At 42.4% G+C, this 15,870-nt stretch overlaps 1 protein-coding gene across 3 annotated transcripts in view; it reads right to left on the bottom strand.

The window, feature by feature from the left end:
• ADARB1 (adenosine deaminase RNA specific B1) overlaps nt 1-15,870 on the bottom strand; it is an 80,408-nt gene that overhangs the window by 46,761 nt on the left and 17,777 nt on the right. For 2 of the 3 annotated variants that reach the window (XR_011680322.1, XM_071434436.1), the window contains exon 2: nt 2,452-2,488. The gene's annotated coding sequence lies outside the window, so the exon portion shown is untranslated. Of the gene's footprint in view, nt 1-2,451; nt 2,489-6,664; nt 6,748-15,870 lie in introns of those variants that run through there. The other variant, XM_071434435.1, reaches the window with a different exon arrangement.

The raw sequence follows: 15,870 nt of genomic DNA, 5'->3' as shown, positions 1-15,870 counted from the left end.
TGACTCTGGGGTATGACACTCAGCAAGGAGACCTAGGACAAGGCCTTGAAGGATGACAGCTTTGGAGAGAGAAAAAGGTCTCTAAAATTTGATTATTGTCTAAAGAACATACACAGTGCCCATGGGAGAGAAACTTGGTGACCTGCTGTAGGGGTAACATTAGCAACAGTTTCAGGAAATAAAAAATATCACAGAACCAAATCACAGACCAGTGGTTTGAGCTGGAAGGGACCTTGAAGTTCACCTCTTTCCAGCTCCTGCCATGGGCAGGGACATCTTCCACTATCCCAGGTTGCTCCAAGCCCTGTTCAACTTGCTCTTCAACAATTCCACTGATGGGGCAGCCACAGCTTCTCTGGGCCTCACCACCCTCACAGAAAAAAAATTCCCTTTAACTTCTAATCTAAATCTATCCTCTTCTATTTTAAAACTATTTCCTCCTCTTTTATCACTATCTGCCCACATGAAAAGTAACTCTTCCTCTTTTTATAAGCTCTTCTGGAAGTTCACAATGAGGTCTCCCAGAGACTTCTCTTCTCCAGGCTGAACTACCCTGTAATAACAAATCTGTAATATGCATGAAGTTAAATACTCAATATCCTTAAATATCTTATAATGTCTATACAATTAGATAAGAACAGGTTGAAAAACCAAGTGCAAGGGCTGCCTTCTCTCCAAAGAAAAAGCAGTTCCCTGGTGGAATTTGGGACCTACCCATCTCCAATACTCCCATTTCACCTTCATCCCTGAACCAGGAGTGCAGAGACACTGAACAACTCGAGCATATTCCAGCCAAATCCCAAAGATAAACTAACTCAGGTAAGATCAGAAGCAACACAGCAAGATTGATGGAAAACTTCAGCATCTCCTCAATTCTCCTCTCTGCCATCCAGCCCAGTGGAACAAATCCATTATTCCATGGATTTATGACTTGTGCTAGATGGAGTTTTGTGATGAAGGATTTGGGAGCCCAGCTTAGTGACCCTGCAGCTGTGGCATCTGCAGTCCCATCCCATCAGGTTCCTTGGCAGCAGGAGGCTCGAGGCCATGCTGCAGCCCCTATTTTACATAGATATACAGTATATTTATACACATCACCTACCAGGAGATAAATTTTTAAACAGGTATCACATGAAAATCTCCATGCACCAAAACATCCTTGAAACTCTCATTTACTTATAGATTTGGCCCCCATTATCAGCTTACTTTACGTACTCTTTGAAGAAATACTCATACACTGTATTTTTTAAGTGCTTCTCAAGATTTTTCATATTTTTTTGCTCCCACAAGCAAGCTGGGTATTTTCAAGTACAAGGACAATGTTACAGGCCAACAGCAGTTTTCCTTTTAGCTTTGTGTACTTCAGCATGAAATAATATAAATTAGCATCAGCTGCTAGAATTAGTAGGAGCTAAAGTACAGCCTGAAAAGCTGCTCTGCACAGCAAATTCCAGATCCAGAGCTGCTGGCTGCATACTGGGAACTCTGAGAGCTCTGATAAAAACCTCATACTGGAGCTTACTGGTCAGCTTGGAGTCTATTCCTCAGGTGATCAAATCCATTCCAACAGCACCATCTACTGTTACAGAAATAATTGGGGTTGCATCTATTGATCCCTCAACCAAGGAAGTTTAGAGCTCTGCTCCCAATTAGAAATAACTTCAGAAATTTGCAGATTTATTCCTTCTTACCAGGTTACTGTTAGGACTGAATGTCTCATTTTTAACTTTTTTTTTTGAAGGACTCCTCAAGTACCTGTAACTGTCAGAAATGTATTTATGATGTGCTGCCAAGTGGTAGCTATTCAGAGAGAAAAACTGAGCAGCCTGGACCTCCCAGTAAGTAATATCAATATTTTCAACATCATTTAAAACATAATTGATACAGCTACCCAGTGCTAAGGAAAATAACTAATTGGAAGAAAAATCTAAAATAGTTTTAAAGGAGGTCAAAAGAGACTCAGATATTTTTTTGTTTCATAAAAGGAAAACAAAAACCCAGCCATAGAGGTAGACTGATGTTTGGGATTAGGAGATACACTTACAATTTGGGCTTATTTCCTCTTTTCCCACCAAAACCAGTTCTTAAACTTTGCTCAAACACTCTGAAAACTCTCAAGTCCTACATGCCAGCTCTACCTATTTACTTTAATAAACAAATACTTTAATAATTAATATTCATTGGATACAAATTTGCAGCCAGAAGGGTAACTAAATATTTGTAATATCAACTTGCAAACCAATATCCTGTCTATTTTCAAGCTGCTGATCCAATAATTGTGAAAGGATTTGGAGTCCAAACACAAATAAAAGTTATAGATAAAACAAGAAAGTACTAAACAAGTGTTCAAATACATTAAAATGAAGTTTCTCCTCCTCCAAGTTATGAGGCAAATGCATCAATTAGAAAACAGAGAATCCTGCTCCATGTTTGCAAATGCAGTGTGCTTACCTTTTTAACTATTGGAGACACATGCTGATTCTGCAACCTGCAAGAAGAAGACATCCAGTCAATTGCTTGGTTCTTTAACAATTTGTGCATTACAAATAGCAACTCCTGACCTTAAAAAGGGACACATTTCTGATTCTCTAAAAATAAATAGTCCATACTACAGATACACACTCCCAGAGCCAAGTCTTCTGTAACCCCTGACCATTCTGGACTTTCCTGGTTGGAAAAAGAAAAAAATAAATCAAGACTCAAAGATGCCTAATTCTGGGGGTCAGAAAAAACATCCCTAAGGTACAAACAGTTGTGTAGCAGAACCCAATCTGCATTATCTGCACCTTGCAGGAGAGAGAGTCAGCAAAAATGTGGTAAATAATGGTGTAAAACCAAAATAAACATCTGTGCTATCACAGCCAACTTATCCTGAAACCAAATCCATAGTTCTCATCTTCTTAGGTTTTTTTTAAATTTAGATCTTCGGTTCTTATTTTTAGGGAGTGATTTTAATCCATATAAAAGGCCCCTCATACAACAACCCCCTTTCCAAACACCACTTTCTTGATCCCACTGACATCAGACTGCATTCCCTGCAAAAAAAAAAGAAAATCCCTCAACTACCAGCAGTGGGGTGGAAAACAACTGGCAGATGTAGGGTAAAACACACCCCCCCCCACATTCTTAGGTAATCTTCCAACCCAAATTATTTTGTGATTCTGATTCTAAGGAGGATACAGGCTAACAGGGATGCTGTGAGCAATTTTATTTCCATGAATAAGCGCAGCTGTTGGATCAGGAACAGACAGCTTTCATTTAACAGACAACCTCCTAATTCTAAAAAAAATACTGATGGGGCCATAGCAGTGTGAAGCTAAGACTATTCTAAACCAGTTCCAAAATCACAATCACACAGCCCACGAGAGGGTGCTGGTACCCTGCAGAAACCTGCACTGAATTCAAGTTACACAGAGCACAGCTACACAACACACCTCTTAAACTAGTTTGGTCAAAAAGGGATCTGACATAATATTTAAAGTCCATAAAGTAGCATATTGCATTGATTTGATCCCAGCTTTTAAGACACTTCAATTTCAACACTTCATAGTGGCATTTTCCAATAAAAATAAAAATATAAATGTAAACACTACCTAACTCTTAGCATAAAGCAAGAAAAATGCCCAGAAAACTGAGTTCAGAGTCAAAGTCCCAACCTAGTGTTCCCATATTCACAATAAAAACTTCCAAACTCTTGGAACATGAGCTATAAATTAAGTGTGATGTGAAAATGTATTTGGAGCAACAAAAACCAAAAATGTGGTTTAAAAACAAGGTTTTGATAATTCTCTTCCTATGTGAGCATTGCTTAAAGTTACAATTAATCCTGAGAAAACACACAGCTAATAGTTTTTTATATTAGTATATTCTTGAGTTAATTGAGATTTCACATTATCTTCCTTATACACAACATTACTGCAGTCAGTAACTCCCTAACAAACTAAAAACAGTCCATGAAAATTGAGACTAAGTTTACCACTGAGTACACCAAAAGTCATTACATACTGACATGTGCAGTGAATTTTACAGACAAAGAACCAGCCAGGGGTAAGAACTAGGAATTCTTTTTGTTATACTGTGAGCAGTAAAGACAGGTGGAGGAAAAGCAGACTTGTAACACCTTAAACCAGTAAAAACTCCAAACAGCAAAGAAAGGGAAATACCACTATGTTATAAAATCCAGGAACAAAGCTCTGAGCTCCAGCATGTCCTATCTGGCTTGGGGCTTGCTCAATTTTGGGGCTTGTTCAAGTCATGAGCTGCTTCCCCAACACCTTCTGCATGGAGAGCCTGCCAGAAGGGGCTCCTCTAGGAGCTCAGCACTTAGCCACAGCATCTCCATATTGCTACCTTGCAAAAAACTCAATAAACCAATTCTTTGTCCCTTACTAGCGAGTTAATTTACCCTGAAAAGTTCAGAAACATGCTCATGATTTCCCCCAAGGCAGCAAAGGATACTTGAAAATCATCTGAAGAACAAAACATGTTGGCCATTTAGGAATATTTTCAAACACTAACTTTTTAAATATCAGCTGAAAATATTTCAATGCAATGAGAATCAAAACAGACATCTGAGGTACCACTTCAAGACATAAACCTGCAAAAACCACCCAAACACAAGGCAACAACCTGAAGGCACTCATCACTTAGCCCAAGGGTCAGGATTAAAAAACCACCACTTGCAATCTTGATGTATTTACTTTCCTATTTATTTTACTCCTCACACGTTGAAAAAGAACAGTAATCTGTTGAGGCATCTCAACTGCTGATGCATGACAAAAACCACAGGTACCTTAAATCCAGTGTACAACAGTTTGGGTTGGAAGGGCCACGCCATGGGCAGGGACACCTTCCACGAGCCCAGGCTGCTCCAAGCCACATCTAACCTGGCCTTGGACACTCCCAGCGATGGGGCAGCCACAGCTTCTCTGTGCCAGGACCTCCCCACCCTCACAGAGAAGAATTTCCCCCTAACACCTAATCTAAAACTCTGTTCTCTTAGTTTAAAACCATTCCCCTTTTCCCCATCACTATCTGCCTGTGTAAAAGTCACTCAGGGAATGTGAGGAGGAGATGCCTTCAAGATTTTGTTCCTGATCCCAGAAAACAATAGTGTGAGGCTCCAGTAAAAGCCATGAGGTTAAGAAGTGTTTGGACAGTGTTCTCAGGCACAGGGTGGGATTTTTGGGGTGTCCTGTGCAGGGCCAGGGGTCAGACTCCAAGATCCTTGTGGGTCCCTTCCAAGTCAGGATATTCTGTGACTGTCACATGTTTTTTCATACACCAAGGCACGAGTCTCCATCATAAACTATAAACACAGTTCAACAGCACAACTACAGAACTGGGTTTTCCTCCCAAAACATTTTCCATCTGAAGATGAAGAAACAATTTGACATCTATGATGTACTTACTTCAGTTTATCAGTCTGAATCAAAGAAATAATACCCCAAATCCAACCCACACTCCCTACAGCCCTTTTGAACTGCTCATTTAAAATTCTAAAGTAAACTAAGAAAGACTAGCAACTGAGCAATACAATGAAAAAAAAAGTTTAGGGAAAAAAAGGACATATATGCTGCAATTGGAAAAAGAAGTACAGTTTATACACAATACAAGCTGTCAAATGCTTCTCCTTCCCTTGATATAAAACAAACTCTTTTGGAACTTACAAACAGGTACACAAGACACTGAAACAAAGTTCACTGACACTTCAAAAGCTATGAAAATTCAGCAGCTATTAAGCAACAGGAATCCATGGAAAAAATAAAGAGAATGCTACTCCATCAAGTATTATCCAAGCTTTTACTGCAGCAAACAAACAAAAGTATGTTCATCATTTATTCTAAAACACACAATTCTCCAAAAAATGTTAAGGAAGAAACATAGTAAAGTATTTTTCAAACATTCTCTCACCAAAAATAATTTCACATATTTGCATTGTATCAGCAAGAAACTCTCCACTTCTAACTTGGAATTTTCCCATCTCCTATATTTGAAAAATCATATTCACTAGTGTACTGGTACATTTGGCATCCTAAAGCCTCAATAATGAATTTTGATACTGCAACAACATTATTTCAAAACTAATGGTTTTAATGCCACTCCTCTTTTCACAGGATCATCCCATGGATAAGAGCAGTTACCTTAGAAGAGAAGGTGATTGAAGCCAAAGGAATCATTAACATGAACAAAATTACCATAAATGTCTTCAGGGGAGCTTAGGCTTTAATCTTGTTGTTGATGTTTTCACTATAGTTAGTGTTTAAATATTTACATTACTCATTTAGCTGCTTTAAACATTAGTCAAACTGTAACAGTCCAACAGTGCAACCTCCAGACTAAGCAGCAGCTTTTAAAAGGCAACAGAATTTAAGAAATCAGTTGTAATTTCTCTGTTTGGTATTAATAGTTTTTAGACAACAGCTAAAAAAGAAAAATAACTTATTTTTTACTACAGACAAATTGTGGACAAGAATTTAGGCTACAGGAGCAGCAGAGACAGGACAACCCACCCATCCCACCACACTGACCAATTCTGACCCTGGAAGATGCCTCACTTTGGAGCAGATGTTGCTGCTCCAACTTGATAGAACTGCTGAAAGCTCTTCTCAACACTACAGTGATCAACCAGGGTTTTGAGATTAACACATTCAGAAAAGAATACCTGTAAAACTTCCTTCAAGCTTGTTCTACATATGTGCAGCACCTACTAGAGGAATGCAAATCTTTCTTCCTTTGAACAGCAGCAATATTTTCCAGCCTTCACAACAAGGCAGATTTGATTGTTTTCAGTCCTAGGGCAAAGATTAGATGCATGTGAACACTTTGTACTTAGCATTAGTCTTCAGAAAAATGCCTCAGAAATCAATGTTTAATAAAAGATGCCAAATAATGATCACTCAGTTTAACAGTGCTCAAACCCAGGAGATCATGTTGTGCACTGAGGATGTGTGAGTATCTTCTCTGGCTGGTACCTGGGAAGTCACTCTCCACAGCCCTTAAATAAAGTTTATTGCTTCAGGAGGGCCAGAAAAAGGCACTTTATTCCCAGACCTCTGCTTTTAAAGCAGGTTGGGATGGCTGTGCCACTGCCTCCAGCCTCCTGGTGTGACAAGAGATTGCTGACAAAGCTGGGAGACAGACTGGGAATGGTGGGATGAAGTGTGCATATTAAGCCATGCCTAAAGTGATAGACCCTTCACTGGGAGCTCCCAGACCATGCCTACAACCCCAAGAACCAATGTCATTTATTCCTGGATTTAAAAGCAGGACTGAGAGGGGCCAAATGTTACCTTTCAGCACCTGACAGAAGACAAGTGACATGACAGAGATTTAAACCAACCCCCCTGGAAAAGATCCAAGAGGCAAAGACATATCCACACCCAAATCACTGCAGGAAAAAAGATCTTATGCAGCCCAGACAACACATTTCTTCAGTTTTGTTGACCAGAGGCAACTTGACTGCAGTATTGCCCTGAGATGAAGATAGAACTGTAGAAGAGGGTGCTGCAACTTCAGTAAAAAGAGTTTGCCAAGGTAAAATGTACAAGCTGGAAACAAGGCTTAACACAGCCACTGATTGTGCACATTTCATACAGTCTCAGAATGGTTTGGGTTGGAAGGGACCTTCAAGACCATCCTGTCCCAGCCCCTGCCACCAGTAGGGGACATCTTCCAGGGCAGGGACACCTTCCACTATCCCAGGTTGTTCCAAGTTCTGTCCAACCTGCCCTTGGACACTTCCAGGGATGGTGTAAATAACTTGCCCAGCTTCTCTAGGCAACCTGTGTCAGGGGCCTCTCCACCCTCAGAGCCAAAAACTTCTCCCCAATATCCCACCTAATGCTGCCCTTTGTCAATGGGAAGCCATTCCCCCTTCTCCTTCACTCCAGGCCCTTGCCTCAAGTCCCTCTCCAGCTCTCCTGGAGCCCCTTTATGCACTGGAAGGGCCTCTAAGGTCCCCAGAGCCTTCTCCTCTCTGGGTGAACAGCCCAGCTCTCCCAGCCTGGCTCCAGAGCAGAGGGGCTCCAGCCCTTGGAGCACCTTCAGGGCCTCCTCTGGACCCACTCTAACTGGCCCATGTCTTTCTTGTGCTGAGGAGCCCAAACCTGGGCACAGCACTCCAGGTGAAGTCCCATGAAGACAGAGGGGGAATTGTGGATGTATCCTTTGGCTCCCATTCTCCAGCAGCCTGCAGCTCACCAACAGCTTCCCCATGGGAGATAGAGCACAAACTGCATCTGCTGTGCACAAAATGCCAGAAAGCACAAACTACACCGGGGGGGAGAAATAATGGATTGCACAAGTGCACCCACCAACAGCCTTTTTACCAGGCTTAGTATTATTTTTACAATAAATGTTATGCAAGGCACATGGAATAGCTTTAGAGCTCTTTATTCCTTGAGCTTTAACTTGCACCTTACAGGAACTCCATGTACAGGGAATTTAAAAGACTGTGAATAAAATCTGAATCACGCTGTTTTCCCAACAAAGGATTGGGTTAGCTGGAAAACATATTTCCAGGTCAGTTGTTTTCTTGCTGCTTCTCTATGGACATTCATTTTGTGCTCTGGGCAGAGTTGGAGACTGCAGAGGAGAGATGCAGGGATGGGATCAGACCACAGCAAGGACTCTGGGCACATGGTGGCTCTCACCCCACCACATTGGACAAGAAAGACACCAAGTGGCCCAGTGCACCAGGAGGCCAAAATATCAGTGGCTGCATCTTGAACTGAGTTTTCTTCTCCACAGAGGCCCACTCTGAGGCTGTCCCAGAGGGAGCATGGCAGCAGCAAGCTAAACTAGAAGCACCCCATGTTTGTGACTCCAGTCTCACTGACAGTCTGCACCTCCATAGTAGTGACTTCTGGGATTTTGATATCTGTCTCATCCCTGCAAGGTTTTAGGAAGAACAAGCTGCAGGACTTCTAAGAATAGGAAGCTGTTACATTTCACTTTTACAGTCACATTTCTGCTTTTCTCCTACTAAAATATGAGCAGATTTGAAGAACTTCAAGCTAACTTCTGACGCACCTTGACTTCCCGCCAGTCTTCTGAGATCCTGGAAGCTTTCCTCAGGATCTGGGCTGCAACTGGCTGTCAGGGATCTCTCTAGCAAAAGACTGCCTCAAACTGCTCCTTCCTGAGCAGTTCCTTGAGTTACTCAACAACAGGTTACTTTATGTTAAAGAAAGAAAAAAATAAAAACAAAAAAAAAAACCCAAAACAAAACAAAAAAAACCCACCACCAACCACACTTGTGGTGTAAAATCTGAGTGCCATCACCGCTCGGGTGTGTGGGCAGAGTGTTTGCCATCACAGAATATTAGACATTTTTCAGCCACGTTGTGCAGAAATGGGACTTAGCACCTTCATATTCAAGAAACTCTAATATATCCCAGAGTTTGACAAGACAAGCAAGGAAAACACCCAGAAGATTTTGGGTAAGGCAGGAGGAAAGCGAGAGAGAGGGAAGATGCTGGCATGACCAGCATGCTCAGGACCTGTGGTCGATGTTACTCACACATGGAATCATAGAAGCACTGAAGTTGGAAAATGCCTCTAAGATCATTGAGCCCAGCTCTGAAGACACAACCTCCATGTTCACAACTGAATCATGGTCCCAGGTGCCACATCTACACCTCCTGAGCACTTCCAGGGATGGTGACTGCACCACTGCCCTGGGCAGCCTGTGCCAGTGCCAGGCCACCCTTCCAGTGAAGAAATGTTTCCTACTACTCAATCTAAACATGCTCTGGCACAACTTGAGGCCATTTCCTCTGGTCCTGTCACCTGCTGTCTGAGAGAAGAGATCTATCCCTACCTGGCTACAACTACTGTGAGGGAGTTGCAGGGAGCAATAAGGTCCCCCTTGAACTAAAACCACACCAGAGGGCAACTTGATCAAAACTTGGAATGTATCAAGACTCAAGACTACATCAGATAGTTCTGATGTATTCCCCCCAAGGGCTGAGATGTTGGGAGGTAACTCATACATTAATTTTCATTAGCCTTTTTGAGTTCAGATAAAAATTGATAAATAACAAATGATGTTATGGTTACCTGAAAAGCTGAGTATTAAAGTTGTTCCTGATAGCCAAAGGAAACAAATAGGAGTTGAAATATTTACACCTATTTTATCTACTAAATTATTTACACAAAATAGCCCCAAAGAGTCTCCCAGCATGACAAACCTGAAAATACTTAGAGAGGAAAAATTAATGAATAAGTGATGAGAGTTCCAGACCATAGAATCTCAGCCTGGTTTGGGCTGGAAGGGACCTTAACCTTACAGCTCATCTCATTCCAAATCAAACATCTTGACTACGCCAGGTTGCTCCAAGCCCTGTCCAACCTGGCCTTGAACACATCCAGGGATGGGGCAGCCACAGCTTCTCTGGGCAATCTTTGCATACATGACCCTGCCCAACTTTGCTAGCCCTTGCAAATCAGCATCACATCAAAGCAGAAGGCAAACAAAGGGTGGTACATGGCACAGGGAGCTTGAGAGAAGTACCCTAAAGAGCTGCTCAGTCAAGAAGAACAAATCAGAGTCTGACTGTACAAATACAGGAGAAAAGGGAAACAATTATCAGTCCTGGAAGGGAGCACTGTAGAGAATCAAAGGCAAGAAACACTCCATGCTTTTCAGGCAGAATCGATACATGCTGCAAATGTTGGCAGAGCAAGTAACACTGGAGTCGCCCCTAGCACATTTATCCTTCTACAGCCCTCAGAAAGCACATCTGGGTGGCCCCAGGAGAAGGGCAGAGCTGCCAGCCTCCCACATGTGCCACAGCCAGGCAGCAGCCACCACCAAGCAGCCAGGAGCTGCAGAGGAAGGATGACAAATCCAAGAGACACCAGCCTTCACCTGGGACATGGGTGAAGGACTGAAGAAATCACTTGCCTGGAATTTTGCTGGACACCAGAGAAGTTGTGTCTTCCCTGCTCAGCTGTATTTCCAGGCAAAAGTGGATCCACCCAAGATGCTGCTGCCATACCCCATCTCACAGGGCACACACACACCTGGACCAGCACCACCACATCCTCCCTCTGTCTCTGCTGCTCCCAACACCTACAGCAGCACAGGTATAAGGTCCAAGGATGGCACCACCAGAGAAATGCCCAAGATTTTAAAAGAGCAGCAGATGACCAAGGAGACCAGCACTGCTTCTGCACAGCCTGTGATGCACCTGCTCCAGGTAAGAGGATGGGAAACCCCCGTTCCCCTGGCACACAAACCCAGGGGAGCAAATAACTCAAGACAGAACATTTCCTTCAGGTTCAGGAGAACAAAACCACAGAGAGAAAGAGCCATTTAATGCCATCAAGAATACTTAAGAGATCTCAGCCACAGAAGCAAAGAGCCTATCAGTTCACGTGCCAAAAAAACTCCATGTTGAGTGGAATTTGGATTATGAACCTACTTTAGTGACCTTTTACTGCAGTTATTTTTAGACTGAAGTTTGTATTCTGGACAAAGTACTGAAGATAAAATATTATACATATGCATGTATTTTTAATATATGCACATACTGTATGCATTTTCTGTGAAGTAAGGAAGCAGCTACTGATTCAGAAATGCAGGGAGTTGGCTGTTCTCTCAAGGATAACCTATGCACTGTGAACATGCACTTTACAAGAAACCCAGTCTTAGCTCTGGGAGGTGAAATCCTGCAATAAGAACATCAGCAGCCTCCTAAGATAGATCCAAAAGCCATTTATTCAAAACTACCCCACTGCACACATATTAAAGTACTATTCACTAGCAATGCTGCCAGGACAACTGCTGGAGCAAGAGGTCTTTGGATGCATTTTAAGTACCACTGGATGTAAAAATACCCATTAATACAGTTTTGTATTATTTTGTATTTTTACAATTTATGTCCAATTTGAACTACAGCAACATACCAAAACTAGGCAAGAAAACACCAGAAAACAGCAAAGGAAGGTCTGTGATCCAGGGAGATGCAAAAATACCGAAGCCAAAGCCATAAATAATGCTGAGGAGCTCTGCTGCACTGAAAGCTACCAGCAGAAAAATTCTTTCCCTACTTTCTACCACAGCATTCTAAAAGCTATGACCTTGAGAATATTGGCTATTTCTCTTCAGCTTTAAAAGCAGCCTGCTTCAGCTAAGCTGTCCTACAGATCAGGTGATGCTCTGGCAAGAAAGCCACAGTCAATAGCCATATTCCTCAACAGAGCTTTTATTGCAATAATCAAATGTACTTCTAGTTCCTTCCATACTCACTGAAAGCCATCAAGAGCAGTTACTTAGAAAATGTTCTCACAGCCACTGGGGAACCTTGCTTAAGTCTGGAAAGCAAACTTTAAAAGAAAGTAAACCTATTGAACAAAGGACTGAAGAAAGAACACATTGAAAGGAGAACAAGCCCCAGCTCTTCTTGGGGTTGTCCTGTGCAGGGACAGGAGATGGACTCAATAATCCTTGTGGGATCCTCCCAACACTGGCTATTCTGTGAACCCTGAACTTGAAAAAGGCTGAAAGCCAGCAAGGGCACCCCAGATGCTGAGAGAAGCTGGGGGTGTTGACATCCAGGCTGGGCAACTGGCCCCAAAGGAGTCATTGCCCACCTTCAGCTGACCTGCTGACTGAAACCTGACTGAGCTTCTGTCTGAGAAAAAGCATACAAGGAGGCCAAGGGAGATGGAAAATAAGCAGTGGGGTTGGGAATACTACCCAGTAGCCCTGGGTATTATCTGGGCTGCAAGAAAAAGCCAGCTAGCCATCGTGATGTGAAACACAGTGATGAGAGAAAAAATAGTACAGAGTTATAGGAACACTAGCTATATTTACTGAAGTTGTTTATTTATATCCATCCAATACAATAATATTTTAAAAACCTATGGAATATACTTTGTACAGTGTGTTATGTAAGCGGGATGTGGCAGGAGCAGGAGGGCAGGACGAGCCTCTCCCTCCCTCCCTCCCTGCCAGCGGCACAAGCGCCCGCAGCCCGGCGGCCCCGCTCGGTACCACGGAGAGCTCCCTCCCTCCTTCCTTTCTCAAATGGAAAACCAAAGGTATGACACCAAACAGTCGCTCTCCCTTCCAAGCAGGGGAAAAGAAAAAAAACAAAAACCTCTCACAGACTGTATCTGAGGAATTTGTAGGCAGAAAAAGTTCTCTTGACAGCACAGAAGTTATGTGCATGAGGAACGATGCTGCTGTCCAAATATATGAATAAATTACCATCTTGGCAATAAACACAAGCCAAAGCTCAAAAGAACTATTTCATTTCCAGGCAAGTTCATTCATAGATCTTACTAATAGTGAACCTGATTCCTTTAGGAACTCAGGAGCAGCAGAAGGAAAAGCATATAAGAAGATTAGGTTAATACTATATTTAAACATATGTAAGGACAGTGAATGAAATAGTGATTATTCACTCGTTTAATTCAAGAAAAACAACCACTTACTAAGAATAGCTTTCAGGGATAAAAGAAGATAAACTAAGCTGCACCAGGGAAAAAAAAACCCGACAGAGCTACAGTAGTACTCATTATCCCTCGTTATCCATATTTGTCAGCACTGAGGTCTGGCAAAATCAACTTGGATACAAAAGCATCAAACAGAGACAAACTACCCAAAGGTTTCCAGACTAATGCACCCTTTCCCCCAGTTGGGAAGCTTGCCCAACTCATTATCATCCTCGTGGTGAACAGCAGAGTTGCATTTAACGTAACAGATTTTTGCAAGAGTTTCAAAGACACGAGAAAAACCAGATTTTGCAGATTTGATGGAAGGACCTGACAGTCCTCGTGAAATAGAGGGGGGAAGCTACTGGGCTTGAGCTCCCACCAATCCCAGCATGGATGGTAGATTATGGAGTGAAGACAGGATTTTCTCCACTTTCACAAAAGATTTTCTGGGAGACTGCACCCCTTTGGCAGTACTTTGCCAAAAGCACAGGCACACTCTCCCAAGCAGACCCTGCTGCTTTGGCTTGCATCAGCTGTGCTTTTCTGTCTCATGTTCTTGAGAGCTGCTAATTCAGTGAAAGGTCCCGATTTAGCTTCTTATTAATCAAACTCTGAACAGTCATTAGCAACAGAAGCACAATCCAATCACAAACTTGGAGACAGTGGACATGCCCCTAGAGCTCATCTCTGCACTCACCCTCCTCCAAAGGGAGCCTGGGCAAGCTGTCCCACCTCAAGCACAGAGGTGGAGACATGCAGAATTGTCACAGAATCATGGAATTATCAAGTTTGGAAAAGCCCTCAAAGACCATTGAGCCTAACCAGGTCCACCACTAAGCTATGCCCCTGTGTGCCACATCTACATGTTTGTGTAGACTCAGAAGCATGTTCCCAACTCCAATTAAAACACTGGCATACACACCCAAGCCACAACTGCCAGGATCACTGGTTTGAGTTAAGCATTAATTTCCAGCTCCTCTTTGTTATCAAAACACAGTATCACATGACATCAAACGGCAGAACACCACTTGGCACTGGTGAGCGGCGGGAGACAAAAAGCATCTGTAAAAATATCACTACAAGAAGGTCTGTATAATACACAGTAAATCCCAGGAAAGCCTATCTGCTGCCAGCACTGCAAGGGTGGTTTTGCTGGCTGTAGAAATGCTTCTAAACCAAGAGAGGGGCTGCAGCCCCAGAGAAGACATCAAAGCCACCACGGCTGAGAAAATACAAGCATCGTGCCACACAGCTGCTCTGAAAAGCTTACAGGTAAAAAAAAACCAAAAAAAACAGGAACATGCTCTAGTCCAGCTGGAAAAGATGACTCTGGTTTAACAGAGAACAAGGATTCTGCAGCTGCCTGTGACTCCACACCTGTGAACAACACCCAGACTTCGTGCAGACTCCACAGGCAACAGGTCCAAGGGGCTGCAAACCTGCACAGAGCCAGCATCCAAAAGGTGCTGCTCAATCAGCTCACAAGTTTTAGCTACCAAAGCTACCAAAATTTAAGGGAGAAAACCACTATTTGTGTTCCAGATTCAGAAGCTATGGCAAAGGGGATCTCTCCCTACTTAATACACCTTGGTAATTTCCATACAGTGGGAAATACCCATACTATAAAGTGCCTTCCAGGTGTAAACTTGACCAAAGGCTATCAGGGTTATAAAAGTGAGTAAGCACCCAACAAAAGAAGTTATCTCCTCCTCCTTTGATCTCCCAGAATGATCTACTCATGCATATCAAGAGCAAGCTTTAAAACCTGGGCAGTGGAGGAGGGCTATAAGCCTGGTTCCCTCACAGACCCAGCTTTATTACAAGTTTCTCCCAAACAAAGCACAGTTCAGCCATCGGCTTATATTAATTCTTCTCATTTTTCAGATATTTAAATATACCAGCACTGATCCTTCAGCTGTGAAAAACATGGCAATTCTAAGGCCAAAAGCAGCATTCAAATGCGTTATCTTAGTCCAGTTTTGATCAGAATGTTTTAATTAGAGATCCTACTGTGTTCTTACTGGGAGCCATCTACAGAGTTTTAGAGTTGTTTTATTAAGTACTCAGTATCTGTGCTCAGTGTTTGAGGTGAAAAATTAAATCACATTCTGATACACAATGGCCTCTGTCAACAAGGTTTTATAAAACTTGGATCTAAACAAAGTCAAAGGTATTTCTCCCCTCTAATAGTTTTCCAGGAGATCATGTACAAACACTAGAGCATAACTAAGCAAGGAAAAAGGCAGTGAAACCTTAAGTTTAAGGCTCATTTGCTAATAAAGTTGAAGAGCTGAGTAAATCAACCTAAATCAAAATTAACTTCATTTTAGACAGACTGAACACCTTCAGGAGAAGCCTTCAGAACGACAGAGACAAGTATTAACTATCTCTGCAAAACTCAAAACCTACACAGACTAAATG

Source organism: Agelaius tricolor, unplaced genomic scaffold (assembly GCF_023055355.1).
Source record: "Agelaius tricolor isolate 1412-34295 unplaced genomic scaffold, bAgeTri1.0.p SCAF_10, whole genome shotgun sequence".
Lineage (NCBI taxonomy): Eukaryota > Metazoa > Chordata > Aves > Passeriformes > Icteridae > Agelaius > Agelaius tricolor.
This window is presented reverse-complemented; position numbering and strand designations above follow the sequence as displayed.